This window comes from Hyaena hyaena, unplaced genomic scaffold, assembly GCF_003009895.1.
Source record: "Hyaena hyaena isolate Hyena2069 unplaced genomic scaffold, ASM300989v1 scaffold_326, whole genome shotgun sequence".
Lineage (NCBI taxonomy): Eukaryota > Metazoa > Chordata > Mammalia > Carnivora > Hyaenidae > Hyaena > Hyaena hyaena.
The window spans coordinates 1,660,044-1,682,910 of NW_024080959.1; the positions used below are offsets into that span (position 1 = coordinate 1,660,044).

Consider the following 22,867-nt stretch of genomic DNA (forward strand, 5'->3'; position numbering starts at 1 on the left):
CCTCATTATAAAGCATTAATCAGAATTTTGTCTGGTCATTCATCAGCCATCTCCATGGACCACTTTGAAAATAGCAGCCTCTCATTCGCAAGGGACCGAAGTGTGAAGCAAAGGTATCAGAAAATGGAATGGGTAAATAAGCAATTCTGTTTACATTCTTCATCTCAACAATGAAGAAAAATCAATAGGCTTACAGAATATGGCAATTGTACTTTTAAATGAAGACTCTCTAGAAGGTAGGTTTTTGTTTGTTTGTTTGTTTTAACTCATAAGGGCTGTTTCCCAACAAGTGATTTCCTTGCTGTGGAACTTTTTATGCACAGTTAGGGCTGCCCTGGGTCAGCCCCACAGGAGGAGAGCCTTGGCATGGTGGGTCACTGTGAAATGCTTTTTACTTGGGAAAGGTGGAATTAAATTTACGCATTTGAAATTGAAAACTGTGTTAGTTCGGAACTTTTCTTCTCTGTTACATGCTGATTTGTTAGAGAAGAAGGTTCGAAATCCTGGGACTAGAGAACAGGTAAAAAAGTAGTTAAAAGAACATGAGTATTGGGGCGCCTGGGTGGCTTAGTCGGTTAAGCGTCCGACTTTCGCTTAGGTCATGATCTCGCGGTTCGTGGGTTCGAGCCCCGCGTCGGGCTCTGTGCTGACTGCCAGCTCAGAGCCTGGAGCCTATTTCAGAGTCTGTATCTCCCTCTCTCTCTGACCCTCCCCTGCTCATGCTGTCTCTCTCTCTCCTAGAAATAAATAAAAATATTAAAAAAAAAAAAAAAGAACATGAGTATTGAAGCATGTGGTTCTTGAGGAGAAACTCACATAATTAGGTAGGCTTTGTGAAGAAATCTACCACTTAAAAAAAAAACCTATTTAATTTTTGGCTAACCTACCCATTCACGCTTTTCTCTGAGGAAGAAGGAACTAAGTTAGAATACGGCCACACTCCATTTAAAATAACATTTATTCAACAGCAGGTCTGCCTCCTAGGCTTACTCCCTCACAGAAAAGTCCTATTATAAATCCCACTAATTTTCCCATGAATTCTACAAAGAGTGTTTCTTTGTGGTGGGTTTGAGTATTTTATCCACTATAATTTAAACGTCTCAAACAATGTCGCTTCAAATCTTTTCCCCGGAGGCCGCTCTGGTCTGGAAAATATCTTCATTAAGAGATTTCTCTAGTATTTAACCTGGAATTTTAAAATTCTGTTTTATCTGCCATCAGACACATGTCTTTTTTGCCCCAGCCTTGATCCTGAACTTTATCCAAGGAGTTGGTATGTTCTAGTGCGAGAAAGGTGGTTCATTTTTTCTTCATAAAATAAGTGACTTTTAGCTCAATGGTCCTGAGCAATTCCCATTTGATTTCTTCTGCTCCAGGTATGTCTACAGGGACTAGTTTTGAGATTTTTGTAAAGGAAGGTTGAGATTTGGTTGGGGGAGGGTGAAGTCCACTGGAGAGGATTTTTAAATATAGTTTTTATTTTTTCATATCAAATCAAGATTAAAAATTTTTTTTATGTTTATTTATTTTTGAGAGACAGAGACAGAGTGCAAGCAGGGGAGGGGCAAAGAGATAGGGAGACACAAAATCCAAAGCAGGCTCCAGGCTCTGAGCTCTCAGCACAGAGCCTGATGCGGGGCTTGAACCCACAAGTTGTCGAGTTCATTGCCTGAGCTGAAGTCAGATGCTCAACAGACTGAGCCACCCAGGCACCCCAAGATTTTTTGTTTTTTAATATCCGGCGGTTAAACTTTACTCTGGTAGAATGGAAATTGAGGATAGCAACAAATCTACAAAAATATAGATGCGACCTTTCAGATTTTTTTCTCTTTAAGAAAAAACAACTGGGAAAGCATTTTGCTAAGAATTTAGAGCACAGATTTCTGACCCTTTAAAGAACTTATACCAAAACACTTGAGCTTTAAGCATGTCTACTTTAATTTTAATAACAAAATTAGAATGACAAGGGAGTCAAGGGTTGTCAAAGCCAATACATTAAATGCTTATCAAGGAGAGTGGGCTTCTCTGTGGAGATAATTCACTCAGCTCCATCACTCCCTCCTGTGATGGGGGCTCCAGGGGTGAGGATCTTTGCTGCTGGCTCTCTCATTGGTTTTAAGTGTGTCAGTACACACTGACAGTTCTACTACAGAAGGCAGAGCACACTCCAACAGATGTCCTAGAAGGTCCATAGATGGTGCAGCAGAAGAGAATGTTTTTTCTACCAGGAGAGTTTAATTAAAACTACATGTGATCTGAAATGGATGCTGTTCCTTCTCTTCTGACAATCTTTGTAATGTGCCATTATAAAAAGAGTAACTTTTTTTTATTTTTTTATTTTTTTACAAATAGTTTATTGTCAAATTAGTTTCCACATAACACTCAGTGCTCATCCCCACAAGTGTCCTCCTCCATGCCCATCCCCCCGCCCCCCCACATCCATCAGTCCTCAGTTTTTGTCAGCATTCAAGAGTCTCTCATGGTTTGCCTCTCTCCCTTTCCCCCACCATTTCCCCCCTTCTTCTCCCCCTTGTTCCTCCATCAAGTTCCTCCTAATCCTCCTATACGTGCAAACATATGATATTTGTCCTTCTCTGCCTGACTTATTTCGCTCAGCATAACACCCTCAAGGTCCATCCATGTTGCTACACATGGCCAGATTTCATTGTTTCTCATTGCCATGTAGGATTCCATGGTATAGATAAACCACATCTTCTTGATCCATTCATCTGTTGATGGACACTTAGGCTCTTTCCATGTTTTAGCTATTGTGGAGAGTGCTGCTATGAACATTGGGGTACACGTGCTCCTATGCCTCAGCATTTCTGTATCCCTTGGGTAAATTCCTAGCAGTGCTATTGCTGGGTCATAGGGGAGTTCTATTGTTAGTTTCCTGAGGAACCTCCACACTGTTTTCCAGAGGGGCTGTACCAGTTTACATTCCCACCAACAGTGTAGGAGGGTGCCCGTTTCTCCACATCCTCGCCAGCATCCCTTCATTTAAATCAGTGAGATGATAGCATCAGTGAGGATTGCTGTGTGGGCTTTAATAAAAGATTATTCCAGGCACACTTCAAAGGCCAGGGCTAAACTTAACAGGTCATTGCAAGTATCAGCGTCATTGGACATCACCAACTGGTTCATGTGGAAGGTTTCTTTTCAGTTTTGGAATTTAAAACATACACAAGGAAACCTTGCCATTTGCAACAGCATGGATGGATCCTGAAGGCATTATATAAATGAAATAAGTCAGACCAAGAGAGACAAATCCCATATGATCTCACTTACATGTGGAATCTAAAGAGAAAATAACAAAAAAAAACCCAACTCATAGATTCAGAGAATAAATTGGTAATTGCCAGAATTGAGGGTGGCGTGTGGGAAGGTAAGCAAAATGGGTGAAGGAGGTCAAAAGGTATAAACTTCTAGTTATAAGATAAACAAGTTGCGGGATATAATGTACAGGATGGTGACTATAGTGAATAATACTGTATTGTATATTTAAAGGTTGCTAATGGGGTGCCTGGCTGGCTGAGTCGGTAGAGGACATGACTCTTGATCTTGGGGTCATGAGTTCAAGCCTCGCATTGGGCATAGAGATTAGATCTTAAAGGTTCTCATCACAAGAAAAAAAACTTGTAACTATGTGTGGTAATGGATGTTAACTAATCTTATGGTGGTACTCATCTCGCAATATAAATATACATCAAAACATAATGTTGTACACACCTAAAATTAATACAATGTTCTATGTTAGTTAGATCTCAATTAAAAACAAAAAGAATCACCCAAACCCCTATTATTACTAAATTAATAGAGATATAACTTGAAAAAAAATAAAACATATACAAAAATTTATGAAACAAAAATGTGTGGCCTAATAATGTATCTTAAAACAAACCCTAATGTAACCACCACCCAGATCAAGAAACAAAATCTTGGCAGCACTTCCAAAGCCCCTGTCCTATCTCCTCCATCACCCCTTGCCTACAATGGTAATTACGTCCTGTCTTACTTTATAGTCTCAATGTATCTCCAAACTCCATGGTTTGCTGTTTTGAATTTTATGGTAAATTAAGTCCTACAGTATGAATATTTGCATGACGGGCTCCTTTTGCTAACGTATTTGTGAAATTTATCCAGGATTTGATTGGATTGTAGCTATAGTTTGTTCATTTTCCTCTTTCATAATCTTCCACTGTATAAATATATCTACAGGTTATTTATCCATTTTACTCTTAATGTACATTTGGATATTTCCAGTTTGAGGCAAAAACAAATAATACTATTAAGAACACACTTCTACCTATCTGCTGGTTCATATGTGCACATGTTGCAGTTCTATCTGGTCCTAGGAGTGGAAGTATTACGTGCTAGCATGTGCTTATATTTTACTCTATAGATAGAATCAGACCTTTTCTAAAGGGTTGTCTTGATTTTCTTGCCAAATAGTAGGGAAAGAGAATTCTTGCTGCTCTATACTTGACTTCATGATTAGTATTATCAATCTTTTAAATTTTAGTCATATTGATAGGCTTCTGATTAAAGGAAAGCTCTTTCTCTATTCACAGCATTTCTGATACCAAATGTATGAGTTTTTCACAAGAAGAAATTCTCTAATTCTCTGTGGACAACAACTGGATGTTGTACAATTAAATTCAATTCTGACACTAACTACCTGGAGTCAATTCAGATCTTACAGCTTAAGGGCTCAGATGCACAAGACTGCCCCCACCTCAGATGCCAACTCCAAGTAGTGAGTCCCAGGTTATTCACTTCCGTCTGACTTGGCTACAGATTGGAGGCTCCCACAACCCCTTGCTCAGGCTTGATAATTTGTTATAATGGCTCACAGAACCCAGGGAAACAGTTTAATGCAAAAGGACACAAATCAACAATTCAATGAAGAGCTATAGCACTTCCATGTGTCCACCATCCTGGAAATTCTTCAAACCTTGTTTAGAGTTCTTATGGACATTTCATTACACAGGCAGAGTTGATGGATCATTGGCCACTGATGATTAGTTCAATCTCCAGTCTCATACCCAGCCCCCCCGCCCTCGACGTTGGCAGGACTAAAAGCTCTGATTCTTTAATCATGTCTTGATCTTTCCAGGGACCAGCTCCTATCCTGAAGCTATCTAGGGACCCTAGTCACTAGTTATCTCATGAGCGTACGAAGTTACTCTGGAGATCCCGAGGGTCTTAGAAATTCTTACGTCAGGAACAAAGATCTTAGAACATATATAAAAAAGATGTTCTTCTCATTTCTATCATTTAAGGAATAAGAAGGGTTTTAGGAGCTCTGTGTTGAAATTGGGGACAGAGGCCAAATAAATACTTCTTATTATGCCATAGTAATGCTATCCCATTTTTGGTTGGCTCACATTTCTTCTGAGTTTATATTAACTTATGAGTTGAATACCTTATATATTCATTGGCTATTTGGATATAATCTTTTGTTGAAATCTCTTGCCCATTTTCCTATTTGGTTGCCAGGCTTTTCCTTCCTTCTCCTTAGTCTTCTTGATTTGCAGGATTGTTTATGTGTGTCAAAATATTCTCTCACATTCTGTGGCTTACTTTTGACTCTCTTAGAAGTGTCCTGATGAACTTAATATAGTAACATTTATAAATATTTCTCTCATGATTATGTTTTTGGTGTCTTGCTTGTAAAGTCTTTTCTTATTCTAGGTCATGAAGATATTGTATCTTATCTTCTAGAAACATCTAAGTTTTGTTTTACATATTTAAATGTGTAATCTAGGGTTGCCTGTGTGGCTCAGTAGGTTAAGCATCCGACTTGGCTCAGGTTGTGATCTCATGGCTTGTGGGTTCAAGCCCCATGTTGGGCTCTGTGCTGACAGCTCAGAGCCTGGAGCCTACTTCAGATTCTGTGTCTCTTTTTCTCTCTGTCCCTCCCCTGCTTGCGTGTTCTCTCTCTCTCTCAAGAATAAATACAAATAATTTTTTTAAAAATCTTGTTTAAGACTGTTCATTTCTGGTATCAAGAAATGCATTTGAGTACATCTGGAGCTTTTGAAAGATAAAAGAATATTCTTCATGAACTGGGGTAGGAAATGAAATGCTTTTGTGTATTTTACATACCAACCTTGTTGAACTCTCTTGTTAATGCTAATTACCTGTAGTTATTTTGGAATTTCTTTTTTCCCTGGATTTACTGAGATATAATTGACATATAAGGTGTCATATATACAAGGTAAATTTAAGGCATACATCATGATGATTTGATATATGTATATATTACAAAATGATTAGCGTAGTAAGGTTAGTTAACACATTCATCACCTCACATGGTTACAATTTTTATGTGTGTTGAGAATTTTTAACATTTACTCTCTCTTACTGATTCTCGGATATACAATATGCTATTGTTATTGTAGTCACCATGCTGTACATTACAATCCCAGAACTTATTTATCCTATAACTGGAAGTTTGTACCCTTTGACCACCTTCACCCATTTCCCCTCTGCCTCTGGCAACCATCAATCTATTCTCTTTGAGTTTGGTTTTTTAGATTCCATATGTAAATGAGATCATACATTATTTGTCTTTCTCTGTCTGACTTATTTCACGTAGCATAATGCCTTCACCTTTATAGGCATTGTCATAAACAACAGGATTTCCTTCATTTTTATGGCTGAATGGTATTTTATATATACATATAAATATGTATCACAACATACATACATATGTCACATTACTTTATTCATTTATCCTTTGATTGACACTTAGGTTATTTCCATGTCTTACCTATTATAAATAATACTGCAATGAATGTAGGGGTGTACATGTCTCTTTGAGACAGTGATTTCATTTTCTTCAGATATATACCCAGAAATGGAATTTGCTGGATCATATAATAGTTCTATTTTTAATTTTTTGAGAAATCTTCATACTGTTTTCCACAGTGACTATACCAATTTAGATTCCTTTTCTGGAATTTCTACAAACACATACACATATCATCTGTGAATATTGAAAGTTTTCTTTCTTATTTCTTCCTTTTCCTCTTTCCTCAATCTTTTTCTCTTTCTCCATTTTTTTTTTTTTCTTTCTCCTATATTAGCTGTGTTGCCTTTCTGCACTGGCTGGTACCTTCTGTTCTTTGTTGAATGAGAATGGCGATGGCAGACATATTTGCCTTCCATGGCTCAGTAGGAAAGCCTTCACCATTTCACCACTAAGCCTAATGCTTTTAATGCTTGCTATATGTGTCCTATTGATACTTTTTTTGAAATAAGAAAATTTCATTTTTTCCCAGTTTGATTAGAATTTTTAATATGAATAGATGGTGAATTTTGTCACAGTATTTTCTCTGTTTATTAAGACAGTCATATGATTTTTCTCTTTTGTTCTACTAGTGTGATAAATTACATTGATTGACTTTAAATGTTTAATCAATCTTGCATTCTTGGAATAAACCAAAATTTTTATATTTTGTATTTCAATTTGTTGGCATTTTGTTTCGGATTTTTCAATCTGTGTTCTAGGTGATACTGCCTTGAAAATTTTCTTTCTCATAATGTTTTTGTCATGTTTTGATATCAAGGCTATGTGCTCCCTCAAAAATGATGGGAAATAAATAATCCTTCATTTACTGTTCTCAGGAAAAGTCTGATTAAATGTTTGGTAGAATTCACCACGAAAGCCATCTGTGCCTGTCGTTTTTCTCTGTGGGAAAGAATTAAATTAAGAATCCAGTCACTTTAGTAGTTATAAAACAATCTAGATTTTCTATTCTTGTTAGTTTTGATAATGTGTTTCTATATATGCCATTTAAAATTTTAAGTTTATTAGTGTAACGTGTTTCAGGGGTGCCTGAGTGAATCAGTAGGCAGAGCATCCAACTTTGAATCAGGTCATGATTTCATGATCTGTGGGTCAGAGCCCGATGTCAGACTCTGTGCTGACAGCTCAGAGCCTGGAGCCTGCTTCAGATTCTGTGTCTCCCTCTCTCTCTGCCCCTCCCCTTGTGCTCTGTCTCTCAAAAAATGAATAAACATTTAAAAATTTGAAAAATATATATACGCAAGATATGTATGAGGTGGGATGCCCGAGTGTCTCAGTCAGTTTAGATTCTGACTTTGGCTCAGGTCATCATCTCACAATTTATGAGTTTGAGCCCCACATTGGGCTCTATGCAGCTCAGAGCCTGGAGCCTGCTTTGGATTCTGTGTTTGCCTCTCATTCCATCCCTCCCCTGTTCATTCCCTCTCTCTCTCTCTCATAAATGAATAAACATTAAATGATATGTTTGATGAAAACTATATAATTCTGATCAAATAAATGAATTAAATAAGTGAAAAAGTATTCCATGTTCATGAATAGGAAGACTCAATATTGCCAAGTTGTCAGTTCTTCCCAACGTGATCTAGAGATCTAACACAATTCCAGTCACTATGACAGCAAGTTATTTTGTGGACATCAACAAACTGGTCCCAAAGTTTATATGCAGAGACAAAAGGTCCCAAATAGCCAATAAAATATTGCAATGTGCCATGCAAAAAAAAAAAAAAAAATCTAGACACAGATCTTATAGTTTCACAAAATTAACTCAAAATGGATCATAGACTTAAATGCAAAACACAAAACTATATAGCTCCTAGAAAATAACACAGGAGAAAACTCCTAGAAGAAAACATAGGAGAAAATCCACGATTCAGATCCTGAATATGTAATGATGATTTACATGTAACACCAGAGGCATGATCTATTAAAGAAATAATTGATCAGCTAGATTTTATTAAAATTAATGCTTCTTGCAATCCCTATCAAGATAACACCAGCATTCTTCACAGAGCTAAAATAAACAATCCTAAAATTTGTATGGGACCAGAAAAGACCCCAAATAGCCAAAGCAATCTTGAAAAAGAAACCAAAGCAGCAGGCATCACAAACCCAGATTTCAAGATGTATTACAAAACTGTAATCATCAAGACAGTATGGTACTGGCACAAGAATAGACACTCGGATCAATGAAACATAATAGGTAACCCAAAAATGGACCCACAAATGTATAGCCAACTAATATTTGACAAAGCAGGAAAAAATATCCAATGGAATAAAGACAGTCTCTTCAGCAAGTGGTGCTGGGAAAACTGGACAACGTCATGCAGAAAAATAAACCTGGACCACTTTCTTACACCACACACAAAAATAAACTCAAAATGGATGAAAGACCTAAATGGGAGACAGGAAGCCATCAAAAGCCTCAAGGAAAAAGCAGGCAAGAACCTCTCTGACCTCAGTCACAGCAATGTCTCATTCAACACATCTCCAGAGGCAAGGGAAACAAAAGGAAAATGAACCACTGGGACCTCATCAAAATAAAATTCTTCTGCACAGCGAAGGAAATAATCAGCAACACTAAAAGGCAACCAATGGAATTGGAGAAGATATTTGCAAACAACATATCAGATAAAGGGTTAGTATCCAAAATCTATAAAGAACTTATCAAACTCAACAACCAAAAAACAAATAATCCAATGAAGAAATGGGCAAAAGACATGAACAGACATTTCTCCAAAGAAGACGTCCAGGTGGCCAACAGACACATGAAACGATGCTCAGCGTTACTCATTATCAGGGAAATACAAATCAAAACCACACTGAGATACCACCTCACACCTATCAGATTGGCTAAAATTAACAACTCAGGCAACAACAGATGTTGGTGAGAATGTGGAGAAAGAGGATCTCTTTTGCACTGCTGGTGGGAATGCAAACTAGTGCAGCCACTCTGGAAAAGAGTATGGAGGTTCCTCAAAAAATCAAAACTGGAATTACCCTACCAGCCAGCAATTGCCCTACTAGGTATTTATCCAAGTGATACAGGGATGCTGTTTTGAAGGGGCACATGCACCCCAATGTTCATAGCAGCACCACTGACCATAGCCAAAGTATGGAAAGGGCCCGAATGTCCATCGATGGATGAGTGGATAAAGAAGATGTGTATACACACACACACACACACACACACACACAATGGAGTATTACTCAGCAATCAAAAAGAATGAAATCTTGCCATTTGCAACTACATGGATGGAACTAGAAGATATGCTAAGCAAAATTAATCAGAGAAAGACAAATATATGACTGCATTCATATGAGGACTTTAAGATACAAAACAGACAAACTAAGGGAAGGGAAGCAAAAATAATATAAAAGTTAGGAAGAGGACAAAAAAAGAGACCCTTAAATATGGAGAACAAATACAGGGTTGCTGGAGGGGTTGTGGGAGGAGGGATGGGATAAATGGATAAGGGACATTATCTACTCTTGAAATCATTGTTGCACTATATGCTAACTAACTTGTATGTAAATTTAAAAATAAATACATTAATTAAAAATAAAATATAATAATAAAAATAAAAAATAAAAATATAAAAAATATTTTAAAAAATAAAGTTAATTAAAAGAATAAAATTAAAAACTTCTCTATAAAATATACTGTTAAGAAAATGAGAAGACCAGGATGCCTGGGTGGCCCAGCTGGTTAAGCGACTGACTCCTGATTTTAGTTCCAGTCATAATCTCATGGTTCATGAGATCGAGCCCTGCATTGGGCTCCACCTGACAGCATGCAGCCTGCTGGGGATTCTCTCTCTTCCTCTCCCTCTGTCTCTCCCCCACTGTGCTCTCTCTTTTGTAAAAAATAAGTACACTAAAAAAAAATAAAATAAAATGAGAAGGTAAACTGGGAGAAAATACTTGCAAAAGACACATCTGATAAAGTACTGTTATCCAAAATATCAAAGTACCTTTGAAACTCAACAATAAGAAAAAAAAAACAGGTTAAAAAAATGGGCAAAATGCCTGAAAGAAGACCTCATCAAAGAAGATATATAAATGGGAACTAAGCATGTGAAAAGATGCTCTACATCATATATCACAAGGGAAATGCAAATGAAATCAGTGAGATACCACTACACACCTGTTAGTGTGACTAAAATAAACATACAAACACCAAATACTTGAGAGGATGTGGAAATAAGAACTCTCATTCATTGCTGGTAGGAATGAAAAATGATACAGACACTTTGGTGGTTTCTTACAAAGCTAAACATACTCTTACCATGATCTAACAATCATGCTCCTTAGTATTATCCAAAGGAATGGGAAATATACGTCCCCACAAAGCCCTGCACATGGATGTGTATAAGCAGCTTTATCCAGAACTGGCAAAACTTGGAAGGAACTAAAATGTCTTTCAGTAGGTTCATGAGTAAACAAATAATGGGATGTTATTTAGTATTAGAAAGAAAGTAGTGGGGCGCCTGGGTGGCTCAGTGGGTTAAGCGTCTGACTTTGGCTCAGGTCATGATCTCACAGTCCATGGGTTCAAGCCCCATGTTGGGCTCTGTGCTGACAGCTCAGAGCCTGGAGCCTGCTTCAGATTCTGTGTCTCCCTCTGTCTCTGCCCCTCCCCCACTCGCTCTCTGTCTCTGTCTCTCAAAATAAAATAGAGACATAAAAATTTTTTTTTAAATTTTAAATAAAAAGAAAGTAGCTAAAAGCCATAAAAAGACACGGAGAATCTTAAATACATATTACTAATTGAAAGAAGCCAATCTAAAAAGCCTGCATCATGAGTGATTCCAACTATATGACATTCTGGAAAAGGCAAAACTATGGAAAAGTAAAATGATCAGTGGTTGTCAGGATTGGGGGAGTGGGGCAGAATAAATAGGCTGAGTACAGAGGATAGATCTTTTTTATTGTATCTACACTAGATGATGGATGGTAACTAAACTTACAGCAGTAATCATTTCACAATATATGTAAATCAAATCATCATGCTGCACTGTACACCTTAATCTTATATAGTGATATATGTCAACAATTTCTCAATGAAACTGAAAAAAAAATAGAGGGAGACTTTATTTTGCCTTTAAGTGTCAGAGGAAAGAGACTGTATCTAAGCCATTTACAGATTTTTGAATGGCATTTTTCTTACCTAAATTCAAGCTGGTAGCAATCACAAGCAATTAAGGAAGATTTTGATTTAAGGCTTTACACCATATTTTGATACCCTTAAGCAAAATAAATTATCTTAACCATTTAATCTTTAACATTCCATTTTAATAATTTTTCTACCATCCTATTTCACTTTTCTCAAGAAATAAAGGGAGTCAACTTTTATAAACAAAAATAATGAATGAGGGCTTGTTTATTATCCTTATGTGAAAATACTCATGCTAGATTTTCCTTTGTGTTCTTCTGAACACTGACCTTTGAAATGAAAATAACCAATGGAGAAACAAAAGTCTAAGTCTTGCCTCAGAACTGGCTCAGTGCCAGAGGGATATGTGTTCTAATTTTTACCTTAAAGAGTGGCTGCAGTGTGATTCTGGTTTGGCAGGTGGAGATGTTAAGATTCAGGACCCATTCAGCTGTGGCAGAATTTCAGGGGGAGTTATTTAACACAACGTGGGATGAAGCCAACTACAGAAGGGTTTGGTGGGACAAACCAAGAAATGTTTTCTTAACTGTAGAGAACCAGAGAATTCTGGTTAACAGCGGGACAGTGTGGGGAGAGTGGGTAAAATAGGTGATGGTGATTAAGAGCACACTTACCATGATGAGCACTGAGTAACATATAGGACTCTTGTATCACTATGTCGTACATCTGAAACTAATATAACAGTGTTAACTGTAGGAGAATTTTTAAAAATTTAATTAAAAATTTAAAAAAAGAGGAGGGTTTAGTGGAAAGGTCAGCAAAAGAGGGGTCCTGCAGGCTTTATACAATACACAAACACTCATCCAATGGACAGAAGTCCACTTGGCCTCAACTCATGCCCTACCTAATAACAACCGAATCCACAGTATCTGCGGTGACTTGTTGGTGACTGAACTATTTGTTTTTATTTCCCTCAATAGGACCTCATCTTCCGATCCTCTCCTCAGCTGGTACTAAACATTCAGAAAAAGGCAGTTCCCAGCTGGGTGGGGCGCTGGTGTCCTTATTTGACAGGAGAGGTATCTATTACATGACTTGTTCTTATCCCTGCTCAACTACTTACATGTAGTGAGGTCATAGATAAATTACTTTATCTGTCTTTGCTTTTTTTTTCTATATCTGTAATCTGAAGATAATAGAATTGTATCACCTTCTTATACACTTTAGTGACACACCTGTGAAGACAAATTGAGGCTGAATTGCAATGTGTCTGCCAAGTCCCAAGAGGTCGGAATAAAGGCTATGTATAAATAAAAATGTATTACGAATGCTTGGATATTAACAAAGGCTTTTATGTTTTACCCTCATGACACTCTAGAGAACCATAACTATTGAATATCAAACAGATTTCCCTGCCACCCAAATATTTCCCACACTCTCTAATTAATCCCTAGGAAATAACCACGAAGGAGATAAAATCTGTCTGTGTCCCCTGATCCCCTTTTCCTCCTCCCAATAGTGCATCTGTGCAACCACTGCAAATGGGTTCAGGGCTTTCATGGACTTTCTGCCACTATTACAACATGCTCCCAGTCAAGGATTTCATGAATGGGTCCATTGAGGTAGAAGCAACTGACAGACCGAGTGTGTTATCTTTCAGTATTTTTAAATTTTGAGATAGTACACAGTCTTTAACCAGATGGATTAATCTAAAATGGGATTTTCAGATTTCAATTTGAGTATGGGTGGGGAGACTCTGTGTTACTTGTTTTTCTGTTTTCTGATGGTGGTATGGGTGAGAGAAGGAGGAGACAGCAAGCTGGAGGTTCTAAACCCTTACTACATTGGTACAGGTATTTAAAAATAACTCCAGCATTAACCACTTTCTATATCATCAGCCTTATCTATATGTTATCAAATGCACCCTTTTACAGATGAGACTCCTGAAGCTGGCTGAGGTCACACACCTAGGGAAAAAGCTGAACTGAGCTCAATTTTGAACTCAAGCTTCTTTGACTCCAAAGTGCTTTTCTTCTCACATATATTAATGAAACAATTCACAATTATATAGAACTGCCTCTAGGATTAACTTTTTACTCAGCTCTTTTTGTTTCATCTACCTTAGTCAAGCACACATCTTTTCTTTTCATATTTCATTGTTATAAAATTTTTCACATTTACACTTTTTTTTACAAATAGTTTATTGTCAAATTAGTTTCCACATAACACCCAGTGCTCTTCCCCACAAGTGCCCTCCTCCATGCCCATCCCCCCTCCCCCCCACACATCCATCAGTCCTCAGTTTTTGTCAGCATTCAAGAGTCTCTCATGGTTTGCCTCTCTCCCTCTCCCCCACCATTTCCCCCCTTCTTCTCTCCCATGGTCCTCCGTTAAGTTCCTCCTAATCCTCCTATACGTGCAAACATATGATATTTGTCCTTCTCTGCCTGACTTATTTCGCTCAGCATAACACCCTTAAGGTCCATCCACGCTGCTACACATGGCCAGCTTTCATTCCTTCTCATTGCCATGTAGTATTCCACGGTATAGATAAACCACATCTTCTTGATCCATTCATCAGTTGATGGACACTTAGGCTCTTTCCATGTTTTAGCTATTGTTGAGAGTGCTGCTATGAACATTGGGGTACATGTGCTCCATGCATCAGCATTTCTGTATCCCTTGGGTAAATTCCTAGCAGAAGCACACATCTTTTGAAGCTAACAGGTCTCCACGTCTTCCCTGGCTCTGTAATTCTTGCCACTAAAATAGAGGTGCATATATTCAGCATATTCTCCAGAAATAATTATGTTGTGGTGAAATGTCATCAATAGATCTTTGGTATCTTCCAAATGCTATTCAGAATTTCATCATATTGAATGATGAATGTCTTTTAATTAACAATCAGGAAAAAAGTTAACAATGTAATAATATGTTTATGTATGACTCGATTTGAAGGCCTTTTCTTTATCAGCAATTTCTCTGACATGTGTGCAGCCTTCTCCTGAATCTCTCTTTGCTTCAATTATAATATATTCTTTTAGTTCTCTTGCTCCTTTTTCAGTGAAGAATATTTTATATTTTTATATTTTGCTGGCTTTTCTTTCTCTTTAACATGTATGTCTCCCAGAGCTCTTATAAAAACTGTTATGTTTTTCTTTCCCAATACTCCTTAAGCATTTGCAATCTTTACATTGGCTTTCATTTCTTTTCAGCATGAAGCTTGGTTCAGGCAATTTAGGCTTGAGTTTCCATCCATTCCTCCAACCCCCTTGCTTTTCTATATATTTAATGCTTCTCTCTCTCACACACATATCACACATATATCCCATTCAATCCAAGCTCTTTGTTGCCCACAGTATGGTAAATTACCATATTACAGAATACACAATCCTCGACGTTTTTTTCTATAATATTAGAAAAATTTAAAGTGATAGAGACATATATCAAAGGTAAATTTACAATAAAATTAGTGATACATAGTGAAGCGTATTAGTAAAATTAATAACCAATATTAACCAAGTAGAGTCCTCAAACTTTGTCTATCAGTGTACCATTTTGTTTTCTTATGTGATCTTCTCTCATCCATGGGCTTGTCTCTACTCATTCACGGGTCTTTGCTCACTGCCATGTCATGACTCAGCTGTCTGTCAATGAAAGTATTAATTTGGACCACTGATGACATACATGTCTTCTTGTTACATCCACTCACTCCAGTGTCATTACTCTGATCATTTGGTCTTTTATCCAGAACTCTCCCTAACCTAGCAAAATTTTTAAATGTTTCAGGTTTCACAATATGTCAAGTTAAAAAAAAAACCTTATTTTATCTATTAATATCCTCTTCACTAACTCTGTCCTAAAGTGTAGGGACAGGCTCTCACATCAGTAACAGCACCTTTTCCTTTTAAAATCTGGCTACCATTTCTCCAGAACATACTGAAAGTATTTAAAAGAGAAAATAGTCTAAAAATGTTTCTTTACAAGTTGTAAAGTCTATTTCTTTATATAGTAGAGAAACACCCTATCGAATTTTCCTCTCACATGTATTTCCATTGAAATCAGAAATAGTTTACAAATTACCTTTCGAAGATTCACTTCTATCTCTAGGGCATTCTATCAATTTCTTTAGCTGTGCTCAATAGAAACTGACTGCTGTTATCTTAAACAAAATAGAGTTTATTTAAGACTATGGTGGCAAGGATGAGGATGGATAGGTGCTTGTACATGTAGGGATAACAGACTAGGAGGCTGTGAGGTCAGGCTTGGGGACAGAGAGGAGCAAAGGGTGCTTGAGAGGACCAGGAAGTAGGAAGGAGAGCAACCACCCATCGTGAAAGACGCCTGCCTGGTCAGCTCACCTCTTCTCTTTTGTTGCCACTGAAACAAAATAATCTCTACAATAATTTCTTCATTCTTGCATCACTCACTCAAAATTCATAGCTCAGGAGAGAGATCCTGGATGGCTGAGGTTGTTATACGTCCAAACTCTGGGTCTTCCAGAAAAAAGGCCTGGGTCCCTTAGCCTCCAAAGACAGACAATTGACCTTCTACCATGGATGAGGTACTTTCCTAAGAGAAAATCAGCGGGAACCTAGCTGGCTCAGTTGGTTGAGTATTTAACTCTTGATATCAGGGTTGTGAGTTTGAACTCTGTGATACATGTAGTTTACTTAAAATAAATAAACAAAATCTTATAATAAAAAGACAGAAAAGAAAATCAGGGGAAGGTGAATGGATTGGGCAGCCATTGAAGACCAATGTCCATAAAGGAACTAGTATTTTGGATTGAGCTGCTCATCTTTTGAAATGTTATAGGGACATGCCAAATAATATCCATTGTGTAATTATTTAGAAATAATTCTAAATAACTGGTTCCAAATATGTCTTCCTAATAAGAATTTACAATGGTAAACACATACAAGTAATTCCCAAACAGGCATAAGAGATGGTCTTGGATGTAGAGCTGCTGTTGAAATGTTGTGGGAAAGGAGGAGAGAAGAGAAGGAATCAAAATGAATGGGAATAAAGACAAGAGAGGCTATGTGGACAAGAACTATGAATGTGTCAGCATTTACAGGTCATCTGCAAGTCTGTTAGTTGTGGAGACTGGAGTTGATTGTCAAACCCTTCAGGGAGCCTCTTTCTTTTCTATTCAACTTTCTTTCTGTACTCTAACAGGTAGACTTTTCTGCATATTGAATCAAACATTTGAGTAGGTGGAAAAAACCACACATTTTACTATCCACTTTTCTCTTCAGCAATTTCTCTCCCTGTTTTATGCATGGTGCTCATGGGTTACAGTAGTAATAAAGATTCATTTTTCAAGAGGGAGCATCAAAATTAAGAGACTTGTAAAACTATTCAGCATCCATCATTCTTCTTATAATTAGGCTGAGGGCAAGATAAAGTATATGTATTTCTAACATCCTTTTTGATTTCCTTTTTTTTTTTTTTGCAGATGACAAGGAAGATTGGGCTGTTCATTGTCTAATTTGACAAGCTGAATATTGTCAGGCAGATGTCTTCATTAAGTCTGTGAAGGAAAGGGGAAGAGCATCAAAGGGGAAAAAGTAGAGTTTTCCTTCAGGTACTGTGGAAAGGGGGTCATATATCTTGCAGGATGATCCATGAATACAAGGGTAGATTACAGTATTTGGGGTGAAATGGTAAATTGCTTTAGTATTAAAAACACCTTTGACAAACATTTGTTGGGTCCTGACACGCCATTTGGTAGTCTTGAGTTATGCAGTGTTATGATCCACTTCAGGACTCAGTAACAATTTAAACAGATTTTAATTTTAAGTATTTAGGTCATGAACCATAGCAGAGAGGTACAGGACAATCCAGTGAGGTTAATCAAAGGTAAGGAAGACTGAAAATGAGCTGGAGTAACATACCCACCTATAGCAAGGCTTGATATACATGATATCTATCAGTTGTTTCTGTCAGTAGTATCTATCTAATTTCAATCTTGTCCATTCCAAGTTCCTTACTAACTACCCAAACGTGCATCCTTTGGCCGTTTACTACTCTTCATTTCCCTTCTTCTACTCCCAATTGGAAGGTTAAAATAATCTTCCATCTATAATTTCTTAGATTTTCTTCTTTTTTATGTTCTTAAAATCTTGCCAAATACCCACTCTCAGAATTTATTCTTACTTTTGATTCTTTGGTTCTTTTTTTTTTTTTTTACAAATAGTTTATTGTCAAATTAGTTTCTACATAACACTCAGTGCTCATCCCCAAAGTGCCCTCCTCCATGCCCATCCCCCCCTCCCCCCCACATCCATCAGTCCTCAGTTTTTGTCAGCATTCAAGAGTCTCTCATGGTTTGCCTCTCTCCCTTTCCCCCACCATTTCCGCCCTTCTTCTCCCCCTTGTTCCTCCGTCAAGTTCCTCCTAATCCTCCTATACGTCCACTTTGAGTGTGGTTTTTACTTAAGTATAACAACTTAATTAATTTCTATCCCTTACTCCAAGAAAATAATTGAAAAATATTCAAACTCAGTGAGCAAATTCTTTGTACAGTCTAATGTGACAATATTCACATCAATACTAAAAACTGGGCACAGAAGTGATCAAATATCTTTGGTTCTTTTTAAGTGATCTCATATCCTCACCTTGGTCATATTGTAATTTTTTTTAAGCAGCAAAGACTCCCTACAATTTCTGAGGCAACTTTATGTAAAGACAACTAGGTTACCTCAGCAGGATAATGTGAGAAAATGGCATCACAGCAAGAAGCTTGTATTGTGCTAGCTAAGTACCAGGAATGACCAGTAGTATACCATCAGGGGCTGGAGACTAAACAATAGTGGCAGCTATTTTGGACAAATTCCTGCTCTATTAATTCAGTTATATATTGTGGTAACTACTATGCATCCTTAACAATAAACTGCAGGTAATCAGATTATGCCTCTCAATCATCATGATAATGGGAAACGACATTATAAGAGCAGCAAATATAAAATGACATGTACTCTGAGTAACCCAAGAACGAGGATTAGGAAATAGTGCTTCCAGGAAGAGCCATTTTTCTTTTCTTTCCTCCTATCCTCTACCTTTTAAAATTAGTGTTTCCTTCCCAAACCACTAGGAAAATGCCTACTATACATTTTAGCACCAGAACTGATCCTTCTTCCCCTCCTCAGGCAGTACATATCTTGAGATATGAAGTAGAGAAAAGAGCATGACACTTTGGATGTTAACAGGGAGTATTGTCACATTTAAAATTAACTGCTGGAGGGTCACCTGGGTGGCTCAGTTGGTTGTGCATCTGACCTTGGCTCAGGTCATGTGATCTCATAGTTCATGAGTTCAAGCCCCGCACAGGGCTCTGTGCTGACAGCTCGGAGCCTGGAGCCTGCTTTGAGTTCTGTGTCTTCCTCTCTCTTTGCTCCTCCCCCACTCAAGCTCAGTCTCTCTCCCTCTCAAAAATGAATAAACATTAAAAAAAATTTTTTTTAATAAATAATAAAATTAACTAATGGGGTAAGGATAAGGGAAGGAAACAATGGACAATGACAAGTCACTTTAAAACAAAGCACATAGGGGTGCCTGGGTGGCTCAGTTAGTTGAGAATCTGCCTGTTCATTTCAGGTTAAGTCATGATCTTGCAATTGGTGAGACAGAGCCCCACATCTGACCCTGCAGTGACAACATGGAGCCTACTCGGTATTCTCTCTCCCTGCCCATCCTCAACTTGCACACACATGCTCTCTCTTGCTTTCAAATCAAATAATTTTTAAAAACAAAACACATAAAAGTATGGAACAAAGTAAATTTTTTTTTTTTTCTGTTCAGGAAGCATTTTATTGATGCTCCAAGTTTAGGAATTTTCACGGACAGAAAATCAATACTTTCAGGAAATCTCCCGCATGGCCCTGCTCAGCTTCTGAACCCTGGTCTTTGTAGACATATCAGCGTATTTCTCTCCAATACGGACAATCATTCCACCCATGATGGACGGATCAGTCTTAATCTCCAGTTTCAAAACCTGGCTTTACTTAGGAAGCTCTTCAGGACCGTTTTTAATTCAGCAAGAGTGGGTTCATCTAAAGGGGACGCAGTGGTCACCGTGCAAGGAACCTCTCCACGGTGGACGCTCATCATGGTTGAAAAGGCAGAAACGACTCCAGGGGTGTTGTTCAAGCGACCATTTTCAGCAAGCAAGTTGATGAGGTTACACGTGAGGGGAGAGAACCTCTCCTTTACTGTAATGTCATTTAGGCTTTTCACTTTCACGGAACGCTTTACATAGGGATTCATAATGGAAGCGGCCATTTTGGGTTCCCTCAGGATTTGTGCTACTCTCAACAATTCCTTTTCTACTTGTTCCAGTTTATTCTGTTTAGATGCAGCCGAATAAAGGGCAGTGGCATAGCGACCTTCGATACCATATATCTGAACAGGTGGCCTCGCGAGCTTGGCAAATGGCCTGACCACAGATGTACTAAAGCTTTGCACCTGCCGGGTGAGCCCGGACACCGCAGGGACCGCCATCTTCTCCGGAACAAAGTAAATTTAATGTAAATGTTTTCATTTAAAAATTACTTCTAATATGTCAGTAAATGTTTACTAATTTATAGATGTCAAACAAAAGATTAAAGATAATGCAGTTACTGGGGGGCCTGGGGGGCTCAATCGACTGAGTGCCCAACTTGAGCTCAGATCATGATCTTGTAGTCTGTGAGTTCAAGCCCCACATCATGCTCTGTGTTGACAGCTCAGAGCCTGGAGCCTGCTTCAGATTCTTTGTCGCCCCCTTTCTCTGCTCCTTCCCCACTCACACTCTGTCTTTCTCCCAAAAATAAACAAACATAAAATTTTTTAAAATAAATAAACATTAAAAAATTTAAAAACAATATGCAATTACTGTATTAATGGACACAATCAACAAGAATTTAATGTCTACATGCCAGATATTGTTCTAGTTGCCTGGGAAAACACAGCAGTGACAAAGTAAAATTCTTGTTCTTATGGAAATTTTATGCTAGTGGTGGTGAGAACATAGACGCAGTAACTAAATAGTAAATATACAATATGTTAGTTGGTGAGGAGTGCTCTGGAGAAAAGTTAACCAGGGTAGTGTGAGTGGAATGGTGGCTGCAGGGAGGAGCTGGCTGTTTTATATACTTTATCGAAAAGAATCCCCAGTGAGGGCTCAGGGGGAAAACAATCCTCAGTGAGAAGGTAGCATTTGAGCAGAGATGGGAAGGAAGTAAAGAAGTTGCCTGTGTGGATATATGGGCAAAGACTGTTGAGGCAGAGGAAACAGGGAGCACAAAATCTCCAAGAAAGGAGCACGCCTGGTGTGTATGAGGGAAAGCAAGGACATCATGAGATTGGACCTGAGTAATAACAGTTGTAAGAGATGAAATCAGATCGGTGCATGGATGTGGTGGGCAGCTCAGATCACTAGGTAATCACAGACATAGCACTTTGAAAAATCACTTGGCTGCTATTTTGAGAATACTACTGCTGTGACTGGAGACAGGGCAGAAATAGGGAGATCGGTTAGAGGATGTCTTAGATCAGGCTGCTATAACTGCTATAAGTAAGTGGTTTATAATAACGGAAATGTATGTCATAGTTTGGGAGGCTGGAAGTCTGAGATGAGGGTGCCAGCATGGTCAGGTTCTGGTGAGGGTTCTCCTCTGGGTTGTAGACTACTGCTATCTCAGTGTAATCCCAAATGGCAGAAAGAGGGAGAGAGAGCTCTTTGGAGTCTCTTTTATAAGAGCACTATTCTCATTCATGAGGACTCCATCCTCATGACCGAATTACTTCCCAAAGGTCCCACATCCAGGTACCATGATAGGGAAAGTTAAGATTCCAACATATGAATTTTGGGGGACACAAACATTTAGTTGGCTTCAGGAGGGATTATATTAAATCTACAGATGATGTGACTTAGAGTAGATTTTGTTTCATTTTAGGTATTGGGAAGTGGTTGGCTGTTACAAATAAAACTTCTATGAAAATTTATGGATAAGTCTTTGTATGGTCATATGTTTACATTTCTCCTGGGTAAATAACTTGGAGTGGAATGGCCAGGTCACATGATAAGGGTATATTTAACATTTTAAGACTGCCAAACTGTCTTCCAAAGTGATTGGTCCATTTTACATTCCTACCAGTTGTCTATGAGACTTCTAGTTGTCCCATTCCATTGCTAACACATTTTATACTCAATTGTAGCCACTCTAGTACATATGTAGTAGTATCTCATTATGGTTTTCATTGGCGTTTCTTTAATAACTAGTGATGTTGAGTGTCTTTTCATGTGTTCATTTGCCACCTCCATTTCTTCTTTGGTGAAGTGTCAGTTCAAATCATTTGCCTACTTTTAAAAATTGTATTGTTTGATTTCTTATTGTTGAGTTTTGAAAGTTCTTTATATAATCTGGATGCAAATCCTTTATTAAACACATTATTTCAAACATAGGAGTTGCAAATACTTTCTCCCTGTGTGTTTCCTGTCCTTTTATTATCTTAATACATCTTTTTTAGGAGCTGAAGTTCTTAATTTTAAAAGAAAAGTTAAAAATATTGGGGTCCATTATTCAAGCTGGGGTCACATGTTGCCCTTAGTTTTTATGTATCTTCGGTCTCATTTAATCTGGAAAAGATCTTTAGTCTGCTTTTGCTTTTCATATCCTTGACATATTTGAAGAATACAGGCCAGTTATTTTTGTAGAATGGTTCTCACTCTGGGTTTGTTTGATGTTTCTTCATGATTAGTTTGAAGTCTTTTGGCAAGAATACCACAAAAGTGATGTTGCATACTTCTCAGTGCACCGTATCATGAGGCACATGATACTGACTTGTCTTTATACCACTGATATTAACTTTGATCACTTGGTTAAAGGTTTCTCTGTTGTAAAGTTTGTTTTTCTTCTTCTTTTTTTTAATGTTTATTTATTTTTGAGAGAGAG

General features: G+C 37.8%; 1 pseudogene; it reads right to left on the bottom strand.

The window, feature by feature from the left end:
* Nucleotides 1–19,726: 19,726 nt before the first annotated feature.
* On the bottom strand, nucleotides 19,727–20,433 carry LOC120243016 (annotated as a pseudogene).
* Between the last annotated feature and the right edge of the window lie 2,434 nt (nucleotides 20,434–22,867).